The sequence below is a fragment of the Pelobates fuscus genome, chromosome 6 (genome assembly GCF_036172605.1).
Source record: "Pelobates fuscus isolate aPelFus1 chromosome 6, aPelFus1.pri, whole genome shotgun sequence".
NCBI classification, from domain to species: domain Eukaryota; kingdom Metazoa; phylum Chordata; class Amphibia; order Anura; family Pelobatidae; genus Pelobates; species Pelobates fuscus.
Window position 1 is genome coordinate 78,263,590 of NC_086322.1, and position 26,058 is coordinate 78,289,647.

Consider the following 26,058-nt stretch of genomic DNA (forward strand, 5'->3'; position numbering starts at 1 on the left):
TAGATTGCAAGCTTTTTTAAAGAAACCACAATGTAATTTTCTATTCACTAAAGGGTTGACGTTTCTTAGATTTAAACAAGCCCCTTTTCTAGCCTAACTGCTAAGCTTTGTGAGACCAAGCATAAGGCCTCTCTTGGCTTGCAGTGTCACAACAAATTAATAATTTCAGTACAAAAGTTCTACCCTGTTGCACTGAATAAAAAAAGTAAATTAATATTCTAATACATAATGGGGTCTGTAAGACCTCAGCATGTAATTAGAGTGAAACAGTCAGCTCCCTCACATGAAAAGAGCCAATCTGTTCTATTTTTTAAAGTAAATAACAGGGTTTTATTGGACCCTACGAAAACTGGGCATGGGGCTTGCGAGTACCCCTGTCTCAATTCCTATTTTTTTTAAATTGCAAAGGCTCTCCAGTCCTCTGGTTCTGAAAAGGGACTAGGAAATTCTGAAGTATACATCTTCACTCTCTAGTGTGAAGTGAGGCATGCCCGTCAGAGCACTGTAATTATTTGGCTTCCAAGTCAACCCACCTAAATGCTCTCACTGAGTATTAAAGGGTTACAGAAGCCTATATAAAGGCCTACCCTGCTTTAAAGGATCAGTGTACAAACAGAGGTGAAAGAGAGAGAGGGAGCGAGAGAGACGATGGATCATTACAATGAATCATGTATTATGGGAACATTATGCTATTATGGGTTTCTGGAGGCATTATAAAAATGTAAATATATGTAAAACTTAAGAAAGGATATATCATGTGAGGTTTTACAAATTAAATAATGTATGCATGTCGGGAGAAGACTGACTGCCTGAACGTAACTATTGTAAAATCATAGTGGAGTCTAACAAATGTATTTCAATATTATACAGAAAACTTTGAATTAATAAAACAGCATCAATATCAACATTAATTTGTTCCAACACACCTTTTCTCACTGTCATAATGTGACTCAGTTATTTAAAACATGAGTTTCCAACAATAGCCTAACTTTTCAAAGAATATAGTTGTTGCTAGACTACATTTCCCATAATTCTTTGTCATCCATTGGCTTTGTATCACTCTTGAGCTAAATACATTTTAAGGGAACACTTTACTGCCCAAATACTATATATATATATATATATATATATATATATATATATATATATATATATATATATATATATATATAAACCAGATAAAATTTGTATCTTGTAATACCTTTTTTATTGGACTAACAGAATTTTTTAATGACTAGCTTTCGGGAGAACCTCCCTTTCTCAAGTCTAAAGCATTTCTGAGCAAGATGACACATAGAATCCAAAGTTGAGTTGTGATACAGGGGTTAAAGCGACATGAGTGCAGATAAGACACAGGTTTGTTAGAAAGTAGACACCATTCTCGCAGAGGATTGTAAATATCTTGTGTGAAGATCAGAGTGAGGGGGGAGAGAGAGAGATAAAAACAAGCAAACAGTGCAGAAGATGGTGCTAAATGGGGAGAGTAAAAACAAAATAATTACTTATATTAGGAATGCATGAATTCCCATCCAAGAGTTACAGGATATGCATGTAGTACTATATCCAGCATACACAGACATACTCACACATATGTACATATACATAAGTAGTGAATATGTGCAAGTGTACACAAGTACATACACAATATACACAAGTACATACAACAATATACATATAAATACAACCAAATGCCCAAATATATGTACATGCACACCTACACATACATCCACACACAAGCACCAATACATGTACCTACACATATACAAATGTGCCTACACATACATAGACCCATATATATGGATATGTACACATACACCTATTCACATGTACATTTCATGACCCTAAAATTTGACACTACACACAAAGTTGAGAGCCAGTTATAGAAAGAGGCTACTAAAAAGGTGAGCAAATGTATTGCTATATTTGATTATTTTTATCTATCTGGTTCAAACAATCTGCACCCAGATCGTTGTGTCTCTTCTATTTCCATATATATCTGTGAAGGAGAATCGATCTAGAAGAAGGTCTGGGAGCCACCTAAAAGGGCCCTAACAGTTACAGTGTTTAGAGCCTATATCCCCCCAAAAAAGGCTCTAAAAAATGTGAGTGTGACCATACATAGATTTATTCACTCTCACTACATATTTATAAAATGTATTGCACTATCCCGTATATTTTTCTCTTTTATTACATGTAACTCTACCCCATAAAAAAGTAATAATTTATATAGCACTGCACTCACACTTTTGTGTTTAGGTGGTAGGACATATCACCTAAACAACTAGTTTGTTTTAATATATATATATATATATATATATATATATATATATATATATATATATATATATATATATATATATATATATATATATATATATATATATAAAGGCTTAGCAAGGTAGGTGTTCTGGACATGCTGCCTCATGACCTTAGCTCCATTGAGCGAAGCAAACCAGATAGTAATAGGAATGGTTCCCTGATTGACTGCCAGGGAGAGTTTAATATATACAAGTGCCAATTTATATTGAAATCTGCACTTTTTGTAAAATGAAAAAAATAGATGACACACTATTCACATATAAATCATTTCAGCAAGGTTAAAGCACCTAAAGTTCTTTAGAGATCTGGAGAGTCCATTTAAATGCTACAAAAATCAAATAGTATTCCTATTATTTATAACCTCTCAGTGCATTTGTGAACTCTTTCTTTGTCCCAGTAATACATAAGTAGTTCATATACGTTTAATATACACCATAAAAGATGCCATATTTCATGTCCCTTATATGAATTAATGAGTAATGTTGAACACTCTATATTATTGTTTTATGTCATCTACACCTTTTTCTAATATCTCACAAATGATGCCGAAACAAATAAATACATTGTGCAATGGAGTGCTGCAAAGCCACTGGAACTGCTGCAAAGCCACTGCCGCAAAGACATACTAGGAATGGCCGATGGATTACTGTAGGATCTGGTAGACTTAGAGTTGTGGATAAAAGGCATATTGCACAGTCTGTTGTTCTACATAATTCATTTTCTGCACTTTCAGAGTGTAATGGTGTCATGGAGACAGACACCGAGGCTAGTGGTGTTGTGGAGAGAGGCACTGAGGCTAGTGGTGTTGTGCAGAGAGGCACTGAGGCTAGTGGTGTTGTGCAGAGAGGCACTGAGGCTAGTGGTGTTGTGCAGAGAGGTACTGAGGCTAGTGGTGTTGTGCAGAGAGGCACTGAGGCTAATGGTGTTGTGCAGAGAGGCACTGAGGCTAGTGGTGTTGTGCAGAGAGGCACTGAGGCTAGTGGTGTTGTGCAGAGAGGCACTGAGGCTAGTGGTGTTGTGCAGAGAGGCACTGAGGCTAGTGGTGTTGTGCAGAGAGGCACTGAGGCTAGAAGTGTTGTGCAGAGAGGCACTGAGGCTAGTGGTGTTGTGCAGAGAGGCACTGAGGCTAGAAGTGTTGTGCAGAGAGGCACTGAGGCTAGTGGTGTTGTGCAGAGAGGCACTGAGGCTAGTGGTGTTGTGCAGAGAGGCACTGAGGCTAGTGGTGTTGTGCAGAGAGGCACTGAGGCTAGTGGTGTTGTGCAGAGAGGCACTGAGGCTAGTGGTGTTTTGCAGAGAGGCACTGAGGCAAGTGGTGTTGTGGAGAGAGGCACTGAGGCAAGTGGTGTTGTGGAGAGAGGCACTGAGGCTAGAGGTGTTGTGGAGAGAGGCACTGAGGCTAGTGGTGTTGTGGAGAGAGGCACTGAGGCTAGTGGTGGTGTGCAGAGAGGCACTGAGGCTAGTGGTGTTGGGGAGAGAGGCACTGAGGCTAGTGGTGTTGGGGAGAGAGGCACTGAGGCTAGTGGTGTTGTGGAGAGAGACACTGAGGCTAGTGGTGTTGTGCAGAGAGGCTTGAAGACTATGGTGAGGCCTAATAGAAAGCAGTTGTTGTTGGGGGATTCCATCATAAGAGGTGTGGAGATGGACAATGGTGGTCTTGTGAGGTGTCTTCCCGGAGCTACTGCTCACAGAGACAGTAGACGTATCTGTAATATTGTTAAGCAAGCAAAGCAGGAAGGGGAATTGGATGTACTTGTCCATTTAGGGACAAATGACTTGGCTTGCAATGAGGTTTCAGAGGTTAAGGAAGTTTTTAGTGTTTTTGCCAATGATATACAGCAGGTTGCTTCCACACTGTCATTCTCTGAAGTTCTGCCTGTGCATAACACTCAGAATGACAGGCGGATGCGTATTAGGGACTTTAACTTGTGGCTTGGTGAATGGTGTCGGGAGCAAGGATTTGGCTTTATTGCTCATGGTAGCTCTGTTTGGAATGGAAATAAACTGTACAAAAAAGATGGTTTGCATCTTTCTCAAAAGGGAACAAATGTTCTCAGTGAGCAGTTCAGAGGTTTTGCTAGGATGTATTTAAACTAGGAGGGGGGGGGGGGGCAAAAGGGTGATAAAACATCAATCCAATTGTCCCCCAAAACAAGGGAAGGTGCCTGTAGCAAGTGTGTTAAAAAATGATAAGCTTAGAGTCATGTCTACAAATGCTCGCAGTTTAGGGAATAAGATCCATGAACTTGTGGCAATAATGGCAACTGATAGTTTAGATTTAGTCGCTGTTACTGAGACATGGTATAATGAGAAAAATGACTGGGACATACAATACCAGGGTACTCTTTATATAGAAAAGACAGGGAAGGCAAGAAAGGGGGAGGGGTGGCCCTGTATGTGAAGGATAGCATACAATCTAGCCTAATAAAGGTTAGTGAGGCGTACATAGAGTCCGTTTGGGTTACGTTAGAATTTGGTAATCACACAGTAACTCGTGTAGGTGTGATTTATAGGCCCCCCAGGCCCCCAGGAATTGAAGAGTTAGATAATCTACTAGTTGAAGAAATAGCTAAAATGACAATGAAGGGGGAAGTTATCATCATGGGTGACTTTAATCTTCCTGATGTGAATTGGAAAACAAAAATAGCTACTTGTGCCAGGAACACACATATTCTAAACTCCCTACTGGGATTGTCTCTAAAACAAGTCGTTGAGGAGCCAACTCGTAAAGAGGCCATACTAGATTTAGTGTTAACAAATGGAGATTTGGTATCAGATATTACTGTAGGTGAAAATTTAGGATCCAGTGATCATCAGTCAGTGTGGTTTAATATAAGAACAGTGACTGAATCACACCACACAAAAACTAAAGTTTTAGACTTTAGAAAAACAGACTTTTCTAAAATTAGAATATGTGTAAAGGAGTCATTATCAGACTAGAGCAATTTAAATGGAGTCCAAAAGAAATGGAATTATTTAAAAGTTGCACTACTGAAGGCAACAGAAAATTGCATTAGGCTTGTCAGCAAAAGCAAAAAATTCAAGAAACCACTGTGGTACTCCGCAGATGTGGCCAAAATAGTAAAAAACTAAAAGTTAGTAATTATAAAAAAAACCAGAGTGAGGAAGACAGAATGACCTATAAGATTAGGCAGAAAGAGGCTAAGCAAGTTGTAATAGCTTCCAAATCACACACAGAAGAGAAAATAGCACAGTCAGTAAAAAAGGGGGACAAAACTTTTTTTAGATACATAAATGAGAAAAGAAAAGTAAAACAAGGATTAGTTAGATTTAAAACAAAAGAAGGAAGGTGATAAATATTTTTATGAACTTTAAATGTACTCAATGTGTTTTAGGAATGTAGAAATATTATAAGTTATTATTCTAAGCATATCCAGACATTAAGGGGTCATACATAGGCATATATATTACAAACATACTGTAATTTATACACATATGGCTCTAGTCAAGAATGATGGATGGAGACTTGTGGACCCTGTTGATAATAACCTTTGACCTAGCCTTGAAAGCCTGAATTCCTTTGAAGACTCACATTTCTACAGGCAATTATTCATTACATCATGTATATAGAAGTCTTTGTGTGTGTAATTTACCAAAATAATATAACGTATGGCTTTAATCAGAGATTTGGGTTACCACCTTTCTTTCTCAGATAACCAATTATTTTAAAGAAGGCAAACCTTATGTCTTTGTGTATACGCCCTATGTAACTGAATTTAAACATATAAAAAACCTTTTGCAGATAGAATTTTTACCAATACTTTTACCATCAAGCTTGGATAAGATCTAGAAGTGAATATACATTGTTTATTGGTCCATATGATTTTAAAAACAGACTGTTGTTATTTTCCGGATGAAATGTATATTGGAATAAATATACGGTTTTAACTGCAAGATACTCTGATTCGATTTCTTCAGAAACTGGTGTGAAAAACAAAGATCTCACGGAATGCCAATTTCCTACATTTAATGGTGGAGAATGCGGGCACCAACACCAACAACAACAACAACTTTGATTTAAGTCTGAATTATTACTGACTTAATATTTAGGTGTTCTGCTACAAGCTACAAGAAGACAAGAAGATAAGAAAATCACTGAAGAAAAGCTGAAATTGTAACTTGAAGAAAAAGCTGTACTACCCGGCTTGAAACAGGAAGAAATACAAGTGATTGAAACAGCAGGAGGGCATCCCAAAGACTTTTTTTAAACATCCCAGATCTGATGCGAAGACAGAGGTGAAGCAGGGGAGAAGACGTTCGAACGCGGCTAATGTGTATTTCCAGCGCTGGAGGAAAATAAAAATATATATATATATATATATATATATATATATGAAGATAAATAATTGAGATGGACAATTTGGATCCTTTTTATCCACACTTTATTAAGTAATTTGTGACGACTTGCAGATCGAAGATTGCATTTCGGAGGATTCTCAAGAAATAACTACATACTCCAGAAAGTATTTTTCTATCAGAAAGTGGCCATATCTGTGGAGCCGAAATACTTAATGGGTATGTGTCTGTTTTAAATCATATGTAAAAAGTGCTCTCACATATATATTGTTTTGTTAAACAAATAGTTTTAACTGTTTAAGTTAATTATGGAGTGGTTGCAAAAGATTGCTGCCAAGTCTAATAGTGATCTTTCTGTAAAAGGGGTTAATCCTGAAAATATTTGGGATGATTGTTTATTGAAATTGTTAGACGGATTAAGTGAGATTGAGCACAGCAATGTATTTAAGAAGGAAAGTCAAAAAGTTGCATTACTGGCAAAGAGCTTTTTGGAAACTAATGATGCAATGAATGAATGGTGTCAACTTAAAAAGACCAGTAATTGTTATGTGTGTAGTACAACAAAACAAAAAAGAGATGTTTTGTTAAAACAACTGAAAAATGTATGTGTTGTCACAAGGACTAGTTATTTCCCTAGCCCCCCCAGCAAAACTGTGAAATCTCCTCAAAAGCTGTTAACAGAAGGGAGATTGCCCCCAAGGCTTTCTTTTGATAGTGACTTAGACTCCACGTTAACTGAAGCAAAAACTCAAATAGAAGATTCTCGGCGATTGTTGAAAAAATTTAGTGAGGATGAAGTAAGTGAAGATATTACTATAATGAAAGAGATGCTTAGGAATCAGACTGATCTGTTAGATAGAACTCACCAAACCCTGTCTCACATGTCTAAAGAGTTAGACATAAATGTTACTAATTTTGACAAATTGCAGAGACAAATTACTAATCTGGGGAATGCTACAGATATTTTGTGGAAAGCTACAAATCAGAAAGATTTGGATTTTACTTTGAAAGAGGAAAGTGAAAATGAAATAGCTCAAAGGTTAAGTTGTGAAAACGGGCAGGCGAGAAGTGAAATAGAAAATAAATTGGGAAATGTACAAGGAAAGGGTCAGTTGGATATTCTCAAATTAGCTAAATTGATTAAGGATTTGCCTAAATATGATGAGAAGAGGGGACCTTTTTACAATATGAGTGTTTTTGAAGGTGAAATGAATAAAAGACAATTTGATGATGTGGTAGCCACAAGAGGTCTTTTGATCTGGCTGCCAACCTCATTAAGTGAATGGGTTAAAGTTAAACTCATTGATATGTTGGAAGGGAAGTCAAGTGAAAAGCCCAGAGTTGAATTGGAAGAATTGTTTCCAAATAATACACAAAGATTGCTAATGGTGGTACAATGTGCAACTGGTGTGGAGAATTTTCAATTTTCTACTCTTGATTCATTTAAAATGGAGAAAAATGATGATATACGTGTTTGTGCTAATTTGTGGAATAAGGCATGGAATTTAATTACTGATACAGAACCGTCTGCTATGTCTAAAGAACAACATAAGCAGAGTGTTACTGAATTTGTCTCTAGAATAGCAGGGTTGCCAAATGAGATAAAATTAAGAGCTTTTGATTCACCCACAGTTGATTTTGCTGCTACTGAAATAATGAAATCTTTGCAATTGTTGCAAAAGAAAAACACAGAAACAGCTAAGATTTTTGCTTTCACAGACACACTCTTCTCTAGGGATACTTCAGCAGGTCTGGCCCCTATTAACTATGTGTCTCGTGAAGAAGGTAGAGGAAGATATGAAAATGATAATAGGAATGGTAATTTTAGAGGGAGGTCTATGAGTAAACCACAAAATTACCAAGGTACTAGAAATTATTCGGCCCCATCCCATGATAGATACTATAGGGTTAATCAGAGTAATCCTATGGTATGCTATAAATGTAACCAAGAAGGTCATGTTAGGAGATATTGTCCTAAAAATGAAGAAAAATCTTACCCAGTGAAAGGTAGAGAAAATGGCATTGTGCCAGGCTATAAGAATCAACTGAGAGTGGCAGCTGTAGAACCCGAAAATACATCTTCAAAACCCCCTCATATAGCAAATCCATATGAAGAGTGTAGACGGATGTTAAATGCCATTGAAAAGAAGGTGGAAGCAGTTACAAGTCCAGAAGTGAATTCTGCTTACCACACCTATAAATAGGGATGTGTAACCCCTAGTTGTTCTCTGGTCTATCTTACTGATATTACTCTGGGTGAAGATGGACGGCCATATATTTATGGAACACTAGAGGGGAATATAACAGAGTTTTTAGTAGACACAGGAGCTGCAGTGTCTCTAACCAACAAAAGCTTGCCTTTAAAAATTGAAGCACCAACAATTTCCCTTCTAAGCTTTAATGGAGCTCAAGCACACGCAATTCTATCCATTGATAATGACATTGAATTTGAAGGAGGTAAAATAAATTGTGACTTATGGGTCGACCTCTCCTCCCACTGTACTATTATGGGAATGGATGTTATCAATGAAAAAAAGTTGTATGTGGATTTATTGAATTTGGTTTTGTGGCAAGCTCCAGGTGAGAGCAAATCAGGTGGAGTTGTTAAACCTAATGATTTAGGATGGTATAGTCATGTCATGGCTGTAAAACAGAGTGAAGTGCCACCTTCTATACAACAAGATGATGAGTTTGTAACCTATCTTAAAGAAAAATACCCCACAGTGTGGTCTAAGTCTAAACAAGATTGTGGGAGAATGAATTTACAAGTTGTCATTGAAGGTCCAGACCCCCCTGCAGTAAAACAATATAAAATTCCAAAAGAATCAGAAGAAGGTGTGAGTCAGGTGATAGAGGCATTGGTATCTCAAGGAGTGCTGAGAGTGGGTAATTCCAAATGTAATTCCCCCATTTGGCCAATAATCAAGCCAGATGGCTCTTATCGTTTAATTGTGGACATGCGAGTGGTGAATAAGTATACCCCACCAGCAGCCCATATAGTGGCCTCCTCACCAGATATCATGGCACAAGTAGACGGCAATGCTAAGTATTTTTCTGTCCTGGATATAGCCAATGGGTTTTTCTCAATACCAGTACACCCAGATAGTCAGTATCGTTTTGCTTTTACCTTTAAAAATCATCAATATCTGTTCCAGGTGCTGCCACAGGGCTTCCACTCCTCGCCAGCTTATTTTCATAAAGCATTGGCTCAAGTATTGGAACCCCTGGGGTATGGGAGCAAGATTTTGCAATATGTTGATGATTTATTGGTTCAAACAGTTACAAGGAAAGAGCATGAGAAGATACTGTGTGATATCTGTCAAGCACTGGCAGATAATGGGTTAAAACTGAACACATTTAAAGTGCAGATCTTGAAAGAAAGTGTGGCTTTCCTAGGAGTAAATATAGATCCAGAAGGTAAAACCCCACGAACAGCAAGGGTTAAAGCGTTACAGCAATTGCCAAGGCCAATGACAGTGTCTGACCTAAGGAAATTTTTAGGTTTGGTAAATTTTAGCAGAGAATTCATCTATGATATGGCAGGGATAGCAAAACCCTTGTACAATATGCTAAAAGATAGTGCCAATACAGATAAGCTACTCTGGACAGAGGAAGCTGAAAAGAGTTGGAATCTGTTAAAAGATGCTCTTACACAAGCGCCTGTGCTAGCTGCTCCCATTGAAACAGTACCATATATTGTTCAATGTTACGCAGGTGTCTCTTCATTAATAGCAGTTTTGATGCAAAGGCAACATGGCTCCTTACGAATACTGGGATATTTTTCTAAAATCATGTCTCCAGTGGAAAGGGGAATGTTTTTCTGTGTAAAACAGATCATGGCTGTATTTTGGGCTTTAGAAGCAACACAACACATTGTAAGATTTGGACAGATAATTTTACAAACCCCCCATACGCCTTTAAAACTGTTACAAAATTGTCCAGATTTAGGAGTACATAGCCAGAGAGTAGCTCATTGGATATTGAAGTTACAAGATAAACCACTCAGAGTAGAAAGCAGTAAAAGATATGTTATTCCTGAATTGATAGAAATACATGGAACGCCACATGATTGTCAGAAGGAATTGGAAATTGAATCCAAATCTCCTTTTGAGAAACAAGCTATACAAGGGGCTCCTTGTTTGTATGTGGATGGTACGAGATTTTATGCTGATGGATCACATCACACAGGTTATGCCATATATGACGATCAAACAAAAGAAATGCAAAGATTTAAATTGCCAGGCCATATGTCTGCTCAGAGAGCTGAGTTAGAGGCTGTAAGGAAAGCTCTTGAAATAACAGTATATGACCCAGTGAATATAATCAGTGACAGCAGCTATGTAGTTAAAGCTTTAACACTTCATCTCCCAATATGGAGAAAACGGGGGATGGTAGATTCTCAAGACAAAGCTTTAAAACATGCAGGTATTTTGACAGAACTGTTTGACTATGCAGAAAAAAAAGGTTTAACTTGTGCTATTTTGAAAGTTCAAGCACATCAAAACAGGAAAAATGGGGATGAAATGGCAGAAGGAAACAGACTTGTAGATCAGGGAGCAAAGGAAGCTGCTTTAATAGGAACGTTGCAATATTCAGAAAATATAATGATTGCAACTGTGAGTAAAAGACCAATAGCAGATCCCTTACAAGATCTGAAAGAAAATCAGAGTAAAGATGTAGCTTTCAGTAGAGAAACAATGGATTTAGATACTGAAACTGGCTTGTACGGGGTTAAACATGAGGAAACACAAACTTTTGTACCATTTGTACCGAGTGATTTATTGCAGGAGTTGATTGTATTCAATCATCGTACACTGGGGCATTTGGGTACAGAAAAACTGTTTAAGGTCCTGCAAAATAAATTTTATCATCCCAATTTGAAAAAATGGTGTATAAATATAGTGCAGGAATGTCTCATATGTGCTCAATTTAATCCCAGACCTAAAGGTCAGAAACCAAAATTGCAGAGAGTGCCTTTGGCAAAAGGACCATGGGACTCTATACAAATTGATTTTATTGGACCATTACCTATAGCTCCAGGAGGTCTAAAGTACGGATTGGTAATTGTTGATATATTCTCCAAATGGGTAGATTGTATAGCACTTACCAATTGTACGGCGTTATCAACAAGTAAAGCGCTGTGGAAATATGTATTTTCTGTATGGGGTTTTCCCAGAATCATTGAATCTGACAATGGTCCACACTTCATTGGAGAAGTACTTAAAGAAACGTGTAGATTGTTGGGGATCCAACAAAGATTTCATGTCCCATATCATCCACAGTCGGCTGGCATAGTGGAAAGAATGAATAGGACATTGAAATCTAGATTGAAAAAAATGCTTGAGGATAAAGGGAGTAGTTGGGTAACACACTTACCAGGAGTTTTAATGTCTATTCGTGCAACTCCAAACTCTAAAACGCAAGTGTCACCTCATGAGTTAATGACAGGCAGAACCATGCCAATTACTTTCCCCAATGAACCTTTTGTTCCAAGTACTTTCAAAGTTGCTGCAGAACATGCTGAATGGTTGAAAGTATTACAAGAACAGCTGCAGTCAGTTTTGAAGTTTGCTGCTTTGAATATGGCCCCTTCTGGCAAACAATGGGTTAAAGATGTAACTCAGGGGAATTATGCAGATAAATTTAAACCAGGATACAAGGTGATGGTAAAATCATTTAGAACACCAGGTCCCTGGAAAGCAGGTTGGGAAGGTCCTTATGTTATTCTAAAGAAATTAGGACAAACTGTGTTACAGGTTCAAAGAGCAAAAGTTGGTAGGAAATGTAATAAAGCAATTCTTGTGCATATTGATCAATGTAAACTCACAAATGTATAAGAATAGTAAACTGCCATCTGTTTTTCATTACAGAACCAATAATGTTTGTTCATGGACAAAGACTGTTTAATTTTAAAAAGGACAAACTGTGTGGACTTTTAAAAGACACTATGGACAAAAAGACTGCTCTCATTGATGCGATTGGAGAAGACATTACTTCATGGACTAAATCAAACCGATTGGGGTTTCTTGTAAATGTAATCCTGTTATTAATCATGATGATGTTAGGTACAATCAATGCCCAAGATACAGGTACTCTAGATTGTGAAAGCAGAGATACCTTTACTAAATGTACAGCATTTCCATATGATTGTAAAGTGAGATATTGTAAGACTCCTGATGTTGATTATTGTGGATGCATTAATGCAGACACATCTGAGGATGCAATATCTGGTATGCTCATGTTTCATGATAACCAGGAACCATGTATGACATATCTATCAGTTGACGGACGAATTGATTTAATCATTAATATTACCAAGGATCGGACATATATAAGGCAAAATAATACTGAGAGTAGGCGTGTGGTACCTACTGGTATAGACAACACCCTTACCCTTACTATGTTTAATGTGAGAAGTATTAATGATGATGGGTTAAATTGCTACATGTACTTAATAGATACACTTGTTAATCCTTACACAAACGCTAAAGTAAAAGTACTCGAACAAACACAAGACAGCTCATTTACTTATCAAAACCCAGCTAAATGTGCAGGCCAAATCACAATGTGGCCTTGGCATCCAAAATCTAGAAAACCTGCATGGTTATGGACACCTATTTTTGTTATGAGACATACAATAAATAGGAATGGACACACTGTTTCGCTGTCATATGCATTCACGATCATGACATTTCATGATAATTGGGCTCCAGAACAAAAAATAACAGATGATTGTAATATTGTAGAACAGGAAGGGAAAGATCCCATTAGAATATACAAAGATGATGACCACAAAGTATTATTTGGAGCTTCATTTAGTATATACACATATTCATTGAACATGTCAGAATGGGACATTACACGTACATTCCCACAATGTCAGGAATATACAGTAGGAATACAGCAAGATTTCTATTATTGGTTAAAACAAGACACCACTTTCTCGAGACCAGTGAATACACGAAGAAAACGTGAGTGGTATAACACAGTATTAGGTGGTTTAGGTGTAGGAGCAAGTATGTTAAATGGAGTAAATATAGAATCGTTAGCAGCTAGAATGAGTACACTAGCAGCTGCAGGTAGCAAATCGCAGGATGCTTCATTGTTATTATCTAAGATACAGATGCAAACAGTTGTCAACAACTACAGAACAGATATTTCCATTATTAAGAATCTCATTAATAAGAAGTATAATATCAGTGTAGGAATGGAAAAGATTGCAACGGATACCTCTTTAGCTTTAGGCTGTATAGCTTTACAAATGGACATCAATACAAATGCAAAAATATTCTTGCAAGCTCTTTTTAACCATCAATGGCCTTATGAAGTCCCACTTGAAGTGCCTAAATTAAGTTTTTACTACAGAGCTTTTTGGCATACACAATGGTTAGGATGTCTGGAAGACACAATAGAAAAATGTGCTTTTGCTATTTTTCTCCCTACTAGAGGATTTAATTACAACAGATTTAAATATATTGATTTGGGTAAAATAGTGAATTCCAAATGGATAAAAATGGATAATAAGCAAAATGATAAAATCCTAGTGGGAGTAAAAACTGTAGAGTACATGCTTAATATAGAAAATTGTTTGCTAAATGATGGTGATTATGTCTGCCCTTATGGTGTTAATGTTCTAGAAGAGGTATCATGGTGCTGGGAAAATAATGACACATGTCAAATGAAATTAAATAAAATACCAATTCAGCCTGCATGGACATACAATAAAGGCATGGTATGTTGGCATCAAATAGAAGGAAAAACAGAAATACATGAGAAAAATTGTTCTGAGACAGTAAGCTTAGCACCGGGAAGTTACTGTACAAAGAGACCTGCTTTGTCAGTAACTACCAAGGATATAAGGGGTAAATATTATGATATAATACCGCCCATACTAAAAAGGACTGATTCTATTATGAGGTATGATCAACGAACTTTGTATAATGTAAGCATAGGTTACGGAGCTGATTTCTATAAGCAGTTAAAGAACAATGAAGAGTTAATACAAGTTATTGATAAAGCTGCGACTGGAGTACATAACACTTTAGTACAAATACATACAGTGCAAGGTATGATTAAAAGCATTAAACAAGACTATATTGAAGAAACCACATCCTGGTGGCAACGGTGGTTTGGGGGACAAAAGACAGGATTAGTTATGGGTATGACACACTTCATAACTCATCCTTTGGTAATATTGATAATTATCATTATGGTTTTATTCTTATTTAGTTGTTATATGTCTAAAAGAATTAATCATATGCGATCTCAACTGATGGATGTTGAATACAGATGTAAATTTCTGACCACAAAATTAAAGTCTTACAAGGAATTGGAGTAAATTATGATGCATTATATGTACATAAAGCATCAAAGGGGATCTTGATAAATATTTTTATGAACTTTAAATGTACTCAATGTGTTTTAGGAATGTAGAAATATTATAAGTTATTATTCTAAGCATATCCAGACATTAAGGGGTCATACATAGGCATATATATTACAAACATACTGTAATTTATACACATATGGCTCTAGTCAAGAATGATGGATGGAGACTTGTGGACCCTGTTGATAATAACCTTTGACCTAGCCTTGAAAGCCTGAATTCCTTTGAAGACTCACATTTCTACAGGCAATTATTCATTACATCATGTATATAGAAGTCTTTGTGTGTGTAATTTACCAAAATAATATAACGTATGGCTTTAATCAGAGATTTGGGTTACCACCTTTCTTTCTCAGATAACCAATTATTTTAAAGAAGGCAAACCTTATGTCTTTGTGTATACGCCCTATGTAACTGAATTTAAACATATAAAAAACCTTTTGCAGATAGAATTTTTACCAATACTTTTACCATCAAGCTTGGATAAGATCTAGAAGTGAATATACATTGTTTATTGGTCCATATGATTTTAAAAACAGACTGTTGTTATTTTCCGGATGAAATGTATATTGGAATAAATATACGGTTTTAACTGCAAGATACTCTGATTCGATTTCTTCAGAAACTGGTGTGAAAAACAAAGATCTCACGGAATGCCAATTTCCTACAGAAGGTATGTAGATGAGGATAAAGGTCTAGCTGACTGCCTCAATGAATATTTCTGTTCGGTATTTACAGATGAAAATGAAGGAAAGGGAGTCATTTATTACACATGAGTTTACAGAGGAAGAGGTTCTATTTCAACTGTCAAAAGTAAAGACAAATAAGTCAATGGGACCTGGTGGAATACACCCAAAGCTATTAAAAGAGCTTAGTGGTGTACTAGCAAAACCATTAACAGATTTATTTAACCAATCATTGTTAACAGGATTAGTCCCAGAAGATTGGAAGTTAGCGAATGTTGTGCCAATTCACAAGAAAGGTAATAGGGAGGAGTCGGGCAACTATAGGCAAGTAAGCCTTACTTCAGTAGTGGGGAAAGTGATGGAAACCAAGTTAAAGGATAGGATTGTTGAACATCTAAAACCACATGGATTTCAAGATCAGAGACAGCATGGGTTTACTTCAGGGAGATCATGCCAAACTAATCTTATTGATTTTTTGATTGGGTAACTAAAATTATAGATCAGGGTGGTGCAGTAGACATTGCTTACCTAGATTTCAGTAAGGCTTTTGACACTGTTGCACATAGAAGGCTTATCAATAAACTACAATCTTGAGTTTGGATTCCAATATTGTTGAATGGGTAAGGCAGTGGCTGAGTGACAGGCAACAGAGAGTTGTAGTCAATGGAGTATATTCGAAGCTTGGGCTTGTCACCAGTGGGGTACCTCAGGGATCTGTACTTGGACCCATTCTCTTTAATATTTTTTATTAGTGATATTGCAGAAGGTCTTGATGGTAAGGTGTGTCTTTTTGCGGATAATACTAAGATATGTAACAGGGTTGATGTTCCAGGAGGGATAAGCCAAATGGCAAATGATTTAGGTAAACTAGAAAAATGGTCAGAGTTGTGGCAACTGACATTTAATGTGGATAAGTGCAAGATAATGCATCTTGGACGTAAAAACCCAAGGGCAGAGTACAGAATATTTGATAGACTCCTAACCTCAACATCTGAGGAAAGGGATTTAGGGGTGATTATTTCTGATGACTTAAAGGTAGGCAGACAATGTAATAGAGCAGCAGGAAATGCTAGCAGAATGCTTGGTTGTATAGAGAGAGGTATTACCAGTAGAAAGAGGGAAGTGCTCATGCCATTGTACAGAACACTGGTGAGACCTCACTTGGAGTACTGTACACAGTACTGGAGACCATATCTTCAGAAGGATATTGATACCTTAGAGAGAGTTCAAAGAAGGGCTACTAAACTGGTTCATGGATTGCAGGATAAAACTTACCAGGAAAGGTTAAAGGATCTTAACATGTATAGCTTGGAGGAAAGACGAGACAGGGGGGATATGATAGAAACATTTAAATACATAAAGGGAATCAACACAGTAAAGGAGGAGACTATATTTAAAAGAAGAAAAACTACCACAACAAGAGGATATAGTCTTAAATTAGAGGGGCAAAGGTTTAAAAATAATATCAGGAAGTATTACTTTACAGAGAGGGTAGTGGATGCATGGAATAGCCTTCCAGCTGAAGTGGTAGAGGTTAACACAGTAAAGGAGTTTAAGCATGCGTGGGATAGGCATAAGGCTATTCTAACTATAAGATAAGGCCAGGGACTAATGAAAGTATTTAGAAAATTGGGCAGACTAGATGGGTCGAATGGTTCTTATCTGCCGTCACATTCTATGTTTCTATGTTTCTATGAGTGTTGGAGTATTCTTAAGAGCTCTACAGAAATAAAGTGTGTACTGTCTTATCTCCTCGCAAACATGTATGCAGATTGCCATGTAGTTTTTATGATGACAAACAAGACGATACCACAAAAAACAGTTAACAGTAAAATCTGAAAACATCACCACTTACTGACAGAACAGTATATAACACATAAGATAAATGTAACAGAATACATCAATACAGTTTTGATAAAATTCATACATTGAAAAAGGATAACATTGGTTCAAGAGAGATGCTTAAAACCTTTTCACGTTCACTCATTACACAATGTGCTTATTATAAAGGAATCAACTGCTTGGACATATAAGACATGGGGGTGGGAGTATGACTGCAGCCCACAGGCAACTGAGCTGGACCAAAATGGATACATTGTAGGGAAGGGAAGGATGGAATTTAATAAGAGAAAAAGAGGTGGTGCCACAGGATTGGAATTAGTAGAGGGATCCTAACTTCTCAAGTGTTCTCCTACCTTCTGGGAACGTTGACTGGTAGATTGGCGATATTGGTCTCTTGATAAGAACTGTTGTCCTTGTTGACTGTCTTCTGGTAATCCCATGGACATTTATCACTACAGAACATCATGTAGTGTAGTGAATGTTTCATGAAGAGAGGCTGACCAGAGAAGTGCTGCTCAAAGTCTAAGGAGGGCACGCAGGGCCAGGCCGCAATCGAGATTACCTAGTCCAGTGAGGCAAGGTTGGAGAGTAACAGACACTGTCGGTGCAGCAGGGGCATCATGTGTAAGAAGCAGAGACAACTCTGTTCCTGTGTGCTATAGGGAAGGTGTGAGGAGCAGACGTCATGGCCGGGAGCTGGCACAGTGGTGGAACGCAGGTCCAAGAGCCACATGTATTCTTTTCCGTTGGAGGAACCAAGAAGCTACGCAGTCTCTGGGCGCATACCTGACATCACCTCAAAGGATTGCGTGTATGTCACAAACCCAGGACAATGCTACTGGGGACCAGGGACATGCAAATTTGTTAGGAATCACGACTTACTGGCAGAATTCATTCAGGCAGAAAGAAAGAATGGAGAAAGAGGCTTCTGGCAGGCCAAGTGCTGCTCTGACACAATGTGAATATGATTGCTCAGCAGCGTGGGGGGGGGGGGGGGGCTTTAGATCACACTTCAGGTTCAGCAGTGTTAGGTGTAAGAGGAGCTTAGACAGTTGTTGATGGCTTTTTTAAAGTGCTTACTGATTGGCCGAGTCAGGCACACAGCAAAGTGCTGGTATAGTTACAGGGTCTTCATCTGTTTAATGAATGGGTTCCTCCCCAGTATGTGTGTTAGCTCCTTTAGGGATGCATTATTAATCCTGTGTGTGTTTTTTCAAGGTATCTGAACCCTTCCCTTAGGATTTACTACAAGACCATTTTACATATTGTGTTGTCTTGCTTTCAAGCTATTAGAATTTACCATACATTATTTAAACTACGCAGTAGGAAAGTCACTGAAGCTTTTTTTCTGAAACACACTGGGAATATTCTTTAGTCTTCCTGCGTTTTTTTTTCACAGGTTATCTGCAGAATTGGAAATGCAATCATACTTTAATTTAGATGGATTTATGTTCTTTGGTCATAGATTTGCCAAGTTGGTTAGAATGAATACAGTCTGTGTATTGCAAGCCTCAATATTGAAAGTGTATTTTATTATTTCACACTTTTACTATTAGCTTCAATATTTATAGTCATACACTTCAACACAGGCACTTTACATAATAACTCCTAATTCATTAATAGTTTCTACAGTTACAGTCTAGTAATAGAAAATAACACCCTAACAAATTATGGACACACAAGACAGTGATTAAGCTCATTACTTTCAAAGTGATCTACAGTTTGTGAAACAGTTCCTACGTTATTAGAAAACCATAAGGTGTTACACGACAAACTGTTTTTATGACAATAAAAAATATAACATAGATCTAAAAGATTTCCTTGCCAGAAAAAAAATTAATTTCTAGAAAGTGTGACAGAGACATTAACCATTTACTGTAATAAAAAATATCTGCACAACAGTGATGCTGTAATTTGAATTACGTACAGCATTGCAGGAGTTAACGTATTCTGTAAAAAATTATTAGTGATTTGTCATTGTAAGTTATTGCTGAGAAATTGTGCTAAATTTTTAGTTTTGACATAGCTGCTCTATGAAAAACAGCAAAGAAGAGGGCACAGAGATTAAGATCAGACAGGAAAAGTAAATTTTAGTTAAAAAAAAAAAACTGCTGGCATAGCGAGCAAGGAAATGAGAGAGAGAGAGAGAGAGAGCGAGAAAGATGCAGACCACCATCGATGATTGATAGTGCAGGCAGTACGATGCATTCTGGTCATCCATAGTTCTAACCACTTAGCCAAAAGGTTCTGCAGTTCACATTTTCCAATTTCATACTCCAGACCTTGTCTATTAATACAGGTGACTATGGATTCTGCACAATCTTATTTGTTTCTGACATCCGTGATCTATTTCTCTGTGCTCCTATTGGCCGAATTGATTACAGACCAATTTCACAAAATATAATTTAAGTGCTTGGTGAAAAACTATTTTGCATATGATTAATACACACTTTTGGGCAATGGTTTGCTTGTATATATCCTTTTACAATCCATCCAGTGTCTCCTCTAGACAAAAATTCAATATATTTCCCCTTACTCCATACAGTTTCCTACAGTGAAGCATGCTTGATTGATGTTCGGTTTAAAACAAACACTGTGTATTGTTATATTGTATCATCGTAGTGGAGACGTACGTGTGTGTGCGTGTTCCTCTTTTTTTTTTTCATTTTACAATTGGTATATAGAAATTGGCACTTTTTTAATTGACCTTGTTACACCCCGTGGCTGTCAACAGACAATCAGTTCTGTAATGTCCTGGTTGTTTAGCTGAGTGGAGCTAAACTCAAGATGCAGCAATTGCTCAGAGCACCTGCATTGCAAAGACTTCTCATTGAGCTTACATTTAATGTCTGATTGGACAACCACAGAAAATCTGCGTTAGAAGGGAATGCTCCCGGTAAGAGGTCTGCAGCCTTTACACACTGTTTTTAAATATCCCCCATTAAAAAAATATTATAATGCATGCATGTTTTTATTGTGTGTGTATATCTACTACTATATCTACTACTTTTTTAAATGTATTTACTAGTATTTAGTTAGTGGAGTGTCTGTTTAATGAGTACGTATTTTATAAAAGTATAAATTATCATATATGTTTTTTTTTCCAACAATCTTTATCTAAAATGTTTTGTAAATTAATGAAAGAAAAATAAACAAAGTGAATAAAGAGATATATGCTAAATGTATAATCTTGATCAGTTTTATAAGAGAGGACCTATTGAAGTTTAAAAGCAAACACCATCAGGCCATCTTTGAAAAATAAACATTTTAAAATGTAACATAAAATACTAAATCTAAAAGTATGTATGGAAAAATATTTAAGATCGGGGGGAGGGAGGGAAGACAGGTAATAAAGGAAGAAAGTAGATCATGTATGGTGGTCAGAAAAAAGTATAAAGTGTAATACTTAAGTAGGGGAAGCGTGAGAAAGAAACTCAGTCCAAGGTAACCAAATTTGACCAACCAGATCCAACCCACCCTACAGAGAAGATGTGAAAGACTCTTTAGAATGCAATGCTTCAAGTTTTATCTTCCATTATTGGAGGGTGAAAACAACAGATGTCTTCAATATGTTCAGTTAAGGTTTTTGTTTTGTAATTGGCAACTGGAATTGGAGAAAGGGGAAATGCATAACTTCTTCTCTAATAAAATCTGTAATTTCAGGTATTTTTTCATCTTTCGTCCTACAGAAGGAAACTATGAGAGGGCAACTCCACCAAATCGGCAGTACTGTTTCAACCCCCCTTCTCCACCCACAGTGCCAACATTTCTCTGGATGCATATGATGTAGGATAAGAGGGTCCCTATACCACTCAGTCATTAGTTTATAATACAGTGCCTGGACATTATTTGATTATTAGTTATGGCATGACAAAATATTTTCTCCACTGAGCTTCAGAAAGAATATGTCCAATTTCAAACTCCCATCTGAAGACAAACTTAGGGGGAAGTAGGGATAGGAAGTTAACATAACTGTATAGAAGGTAGATAATAATGCCTCTATGCAAGTGCTCATGGGAGATGCAATGTTTTTCAAATGAGGTAAGGTCCCTATAAACATTATGTCTACCATACATGGAATATAATATAAATGTTGGAAATAAAGTTTTCCCCAGTCCAATCAGAAGGTACCCTGAATTATATCAAACTGGACCTTAAGGCCATTAAGATTCTGAGTGAGTAAAGAGGTCCAGGTCCATTTAATTTGATAAATCCATGCTAAGGTCCCCAACTAAATCTGTATGTTGCCCTTTTGGAATTAAAGGATTTTCGTAGGTTGTCAAATCATATTTATACCTGATAGAGTAGTGTAATTTTAGATTCAATAAATGGGTGCTGCAATAATGAATTAGAAATACAAGATTTGTCTAACCAGAGTCTAACAGAGATGGCACAATCAGAGGCTTTTCTCCTAATCCTAAATCATATGTTTGAGAGCTAATCGTGTGGTAATCGACAATTCTAAGTATGTGGGAACCATAATAATATTTAAATAAGTCTGGAAGGCCTTCACTGCCCATTTGTTTAGGTGAAAAGTGTTAGCTATGGTGTTTTCTTGCTTCTCTACCATATCAAATAAATGTAAGGGTAGCAGAGATCATTGTTTCGAAAAAGGAAGAAGCAATGCCTATTATGATTGTTTGAAAATAAGTAAAGGATACAGAGCAAAATATTAATGTTTTTGCATTTAATTACCCAAACAATAACATAAATGAACCTGACCAGTGGTGTAAATCAGTCTGTAGGACTGAATAATGGATACAAAAATGTATTTAGGCTAAAATTCAAGGTCATTTGACAAAGTTCCTGTTCTACCCACTCAATGGATGGTTCTATGGTTGATCATCAGGCTAGTTCCATACAATTCCAGGATCATTCTAGCATATATTTCCTCAGGAAATCCTATTTCAACCTCTAACCACTATAAACTATTTGAAGAAAATAATACAAAATTGAGATTTCGTTAGTGACCAGCAATATATGTCCATCCTGTCATAGATATAAACATGCTACCTGTACTGTGCTTTGTATTGTGTATGCATACTGAAGAGTGTTGTCTTGAGTAGCACTTTGTCTGTCCTGCTACATCTGATCAAAATAGAAATGGTATCACAGAAATTGGGCTACTGGGGAATTCTTGTACAAGTAAGTGAATAATACATCAAATCAAACATGTGAACAAAGCATTACAAAGCCCCTTGATACTCAGAGGGTCAATTAGTGAGAATACAGGTTTAATTATTTTTAGAAAATATTGCATGTGTCCCATTCCGCTGTGACTGATACACACTTAGGGAGTATGTCTAAGTAGCTTCGTCCTGCTTGAGAAACTTGACCTAAAAGGCTGTTTCAATATTAAATTATTCTTAAACTATTCCGTGTCGCTGATTTATTAACCATTGCCCTTACATAACACTTTCCACATATGTACTATAACTTCTACTGCTTCCTTTGGTAGTTTTGTTGATTTTCCCTATCTTTTAGTTGATAGCTACTGGGATTAATTTTTTTTTTCAACATGTGAAGCTAAGCTCCCAGACTTCCCTAGGACAATAAAAATTACATAAGAGAAATGTTCCCTTTCATATATTTTTTTTTTGAAGTTCGTGCCATAAATCTCTAGATAGCTATGATACAATACTGTGTGTTATTAAACAAAATCTTTTGAGGACACTGTGAGATTTACGATATATTCCTTTGTGACTCATGTGCTTTTTCTGGTTTGTGTAGAGGTTAATTCTTATGATACATTTTCAACTTATTGTTTTTTCATAAAACTCAAAGACAACCAAGGGCCATAATTAATAGAGCGACACTATGTGACCAAGAAGCTTTAAAAGGCATATGAACTTAACAGACTTTTTGCAACTCATGGATTTAAGCTTGTGCCCCTTGGGTCGAAGTATATTTTGTTTCACTTCATGCTTTGCAATAGTTTAAACTTCATTGTTCTTGCTTTCAAATAATCTGTGATATTTTATGATGTATGCTGTGTTAAATGTGATATATGAGGACTGTGCAAGCTGACATACACTATATCACCTAACATTGTTAATAATGTTCTTTGCAGTCAACCATCACACATTCATTTGGTGTCCCAGCTCACAGACAAGATCTGTTATTTTTCACATAAAAAAGATATCTGAGAAAACTAGTATTTAGAAAATAAAATATAAAATGAGGTAAATATAATTCCACTAAAGGCCACTGTGCCTTGAAATGTAAGTTACAAACAAGCCTCACACGAATAAACACAGCATGTACATTGGGACTGGGTAGAGATACTTCAATAGTTTAAGAATAGCTTAGCTGATTTGATTATATTGCCCTATTATTTCCTACTCGGGAAGATTAGGCAGAGTGACCTAAAAACACAGGCTTGGAATTCTGTGAAGCATCTCCAATTCTAGCAAAAGCAATAACAAACAGCATGTCTACGAAAGTGTAACTAGCCTAAGCTAAAACAAAAACAACAAAAATATGATTTTACATGGCCAACACTTGTATTTAGCAATCAACAGTTTGTGATATCCTAACCTTTTCACTATTATTTGATAATGAAGAAACTGCAAATGAAGTTGCAGTACACACAAACTTTAATTTATGACAACAATTCTTGCAGAATTTTTTTTAATATTTACCATATTGGTAATACAAAGCTACTATTTTACTTCCATGTTCTATGGACAGTTAGAGACTGTCCCACATGGTGATAATATTATTTTATGCTTATTTTATTTATTATTATTTAATGCTTATATCATATTAGGAAATGTATATAGGCATTGCATTGCTATGCATGTAGAAGATGCCAAGCTGACACTCTCTCTTCAGTGGGCAGCCATGTCCACTTGATGGACCAGCCCATTATGGGTGTCCCCAGTGATGCAAGTTCCCAGACAATGCTGCCTAGAAGGCCTTCCCACCAGTCCTGATTACATATCCCCCAATGTTGGGAGGTATGCTTTTTTGTCCAATGTATGTATTTTTTGTATCACAGTCTTCCCTTCCATGGTTTTAGCATATGAAACAATGTAAGCAGTTTTAGTATATCTAAATATATTCAGCAGTACTCTACCCTCCCATAATTATAAATGTATGGTGATAGTCTGATCAATAGTGTAAATATTTTTGTTTGATCTGCAAATTAATATTTTCAACCTAAAGCCATACAACTTGTATTAAAAGTAAAAACATATTTATAAAATGTAAACAATTCAAATTTGCTCACTTTCATCCTCTCGTCTCATAAACTGTGAAGACAGTCAACACATGGGGTAGGGACAGGAGAAAGAAGGTTCATGCACTTCAATGCTCATTTATGTTCTAAATTATTATGCCTTTTGTGAGCATTGGAGTGCCTGTACCTTCTTTCTTTTACGTGTACCCTTAAGGGGGTATGTGATAACCCTGGCCCAGTAGCACCCATTTTTTTGCAAATTTAAATGAGTGCAGTTTCTGTTATCTTTTGCTGCTGTATAAATGCATGGGGTGAGGGAACGCTGCCCTCCGTTATCAAACGATGCCCAGTTTCTCGTGCAGTGTTAGTGGATAACTCTCAGAAGTAAAATTCATAGAAAAAGAACATAGTCTCTCTGGAAATAAACAAAATTAATCACAAACCTGCAACACAGAAAGAGCTTAATTCCTGGGCATGCCCAAATCAGTGAAATAAAAGGGTTTCTGTTATCTATTCTGATATTTCATGTCTCTAATTTCTTGTGCGTTTGGAGAAATATTGAGGGTACCTTGGGACATCGCACCTGAAGTTACCTCTTATTGAGGGCTACCTTTCTCTTCTTGCATCAAACAATAATTCTCTTCCTTTACAGTTAGAAAGGCCACATGGCTTCCCTTGTAATTCATGTAAGAGAAAATGGAAAATGGGAGGGAGGGATTCACAACCGTCAAGAATAATGGAAGTGGGTTTTTTGTTTAGTGCATCTTACAGAATGCATTCAAGCATTGTATTGTACTAGTAATGTATATATATATATATTTAAAAATAATGTATTAGTTACATCTGTAATAGATAAGAAACCACAATTGCAAGTGGACTTCTAAAAACTAAAGAAGATGTTATATCCCTTGAAATACTTTGAGCACTTAGTAAGTGTTCTTTATGAAAATAATTAAATGCTTTCATTAAGCAGAGTTCACACACAATGGTTTTAATAATGTATTTTATATGTTTTAGACGTGACTAAGAGTATATTGCAATTGATGTCGTTGATAAACACCAATGCACTTAAGGCTAAGTGCTCTCCAAGGATAGTATCAGGAAGTAAGAAACTGGTTTGATTTGTTCCAAAGAAACCATACAATCTCTGTCTGTAAATGCCAAATCAGGGTCAAGATAAATGAAACATATGAAAACAATAGATTAGCTGTCTATTGGATGAGACACATTTATATTTGGAGGAAATAGTGAGAGATAACAAAAAGAATGACAAGAGACAGAGGCATGATGGGATATAATTGTGATATTTGTGTTGATATATTAACCCAAAA

General features: G+C 36.6%; 1 protein-coding gene across 1 annotated transcript in view; it reads right to left on the reverse strand.

Moving 5' to 3' along the window:
• ARAP2 (ArfGAP with RhoGAP domain, ankyrin repeat and PH domain 2) overlaps nt 1-26,058 on the reverse strand; it is a 348,358-nt gene that overhangs the window by 208,820 nt on the left and 113,480 nt on the right. The window lies entirely within an intron of this gene.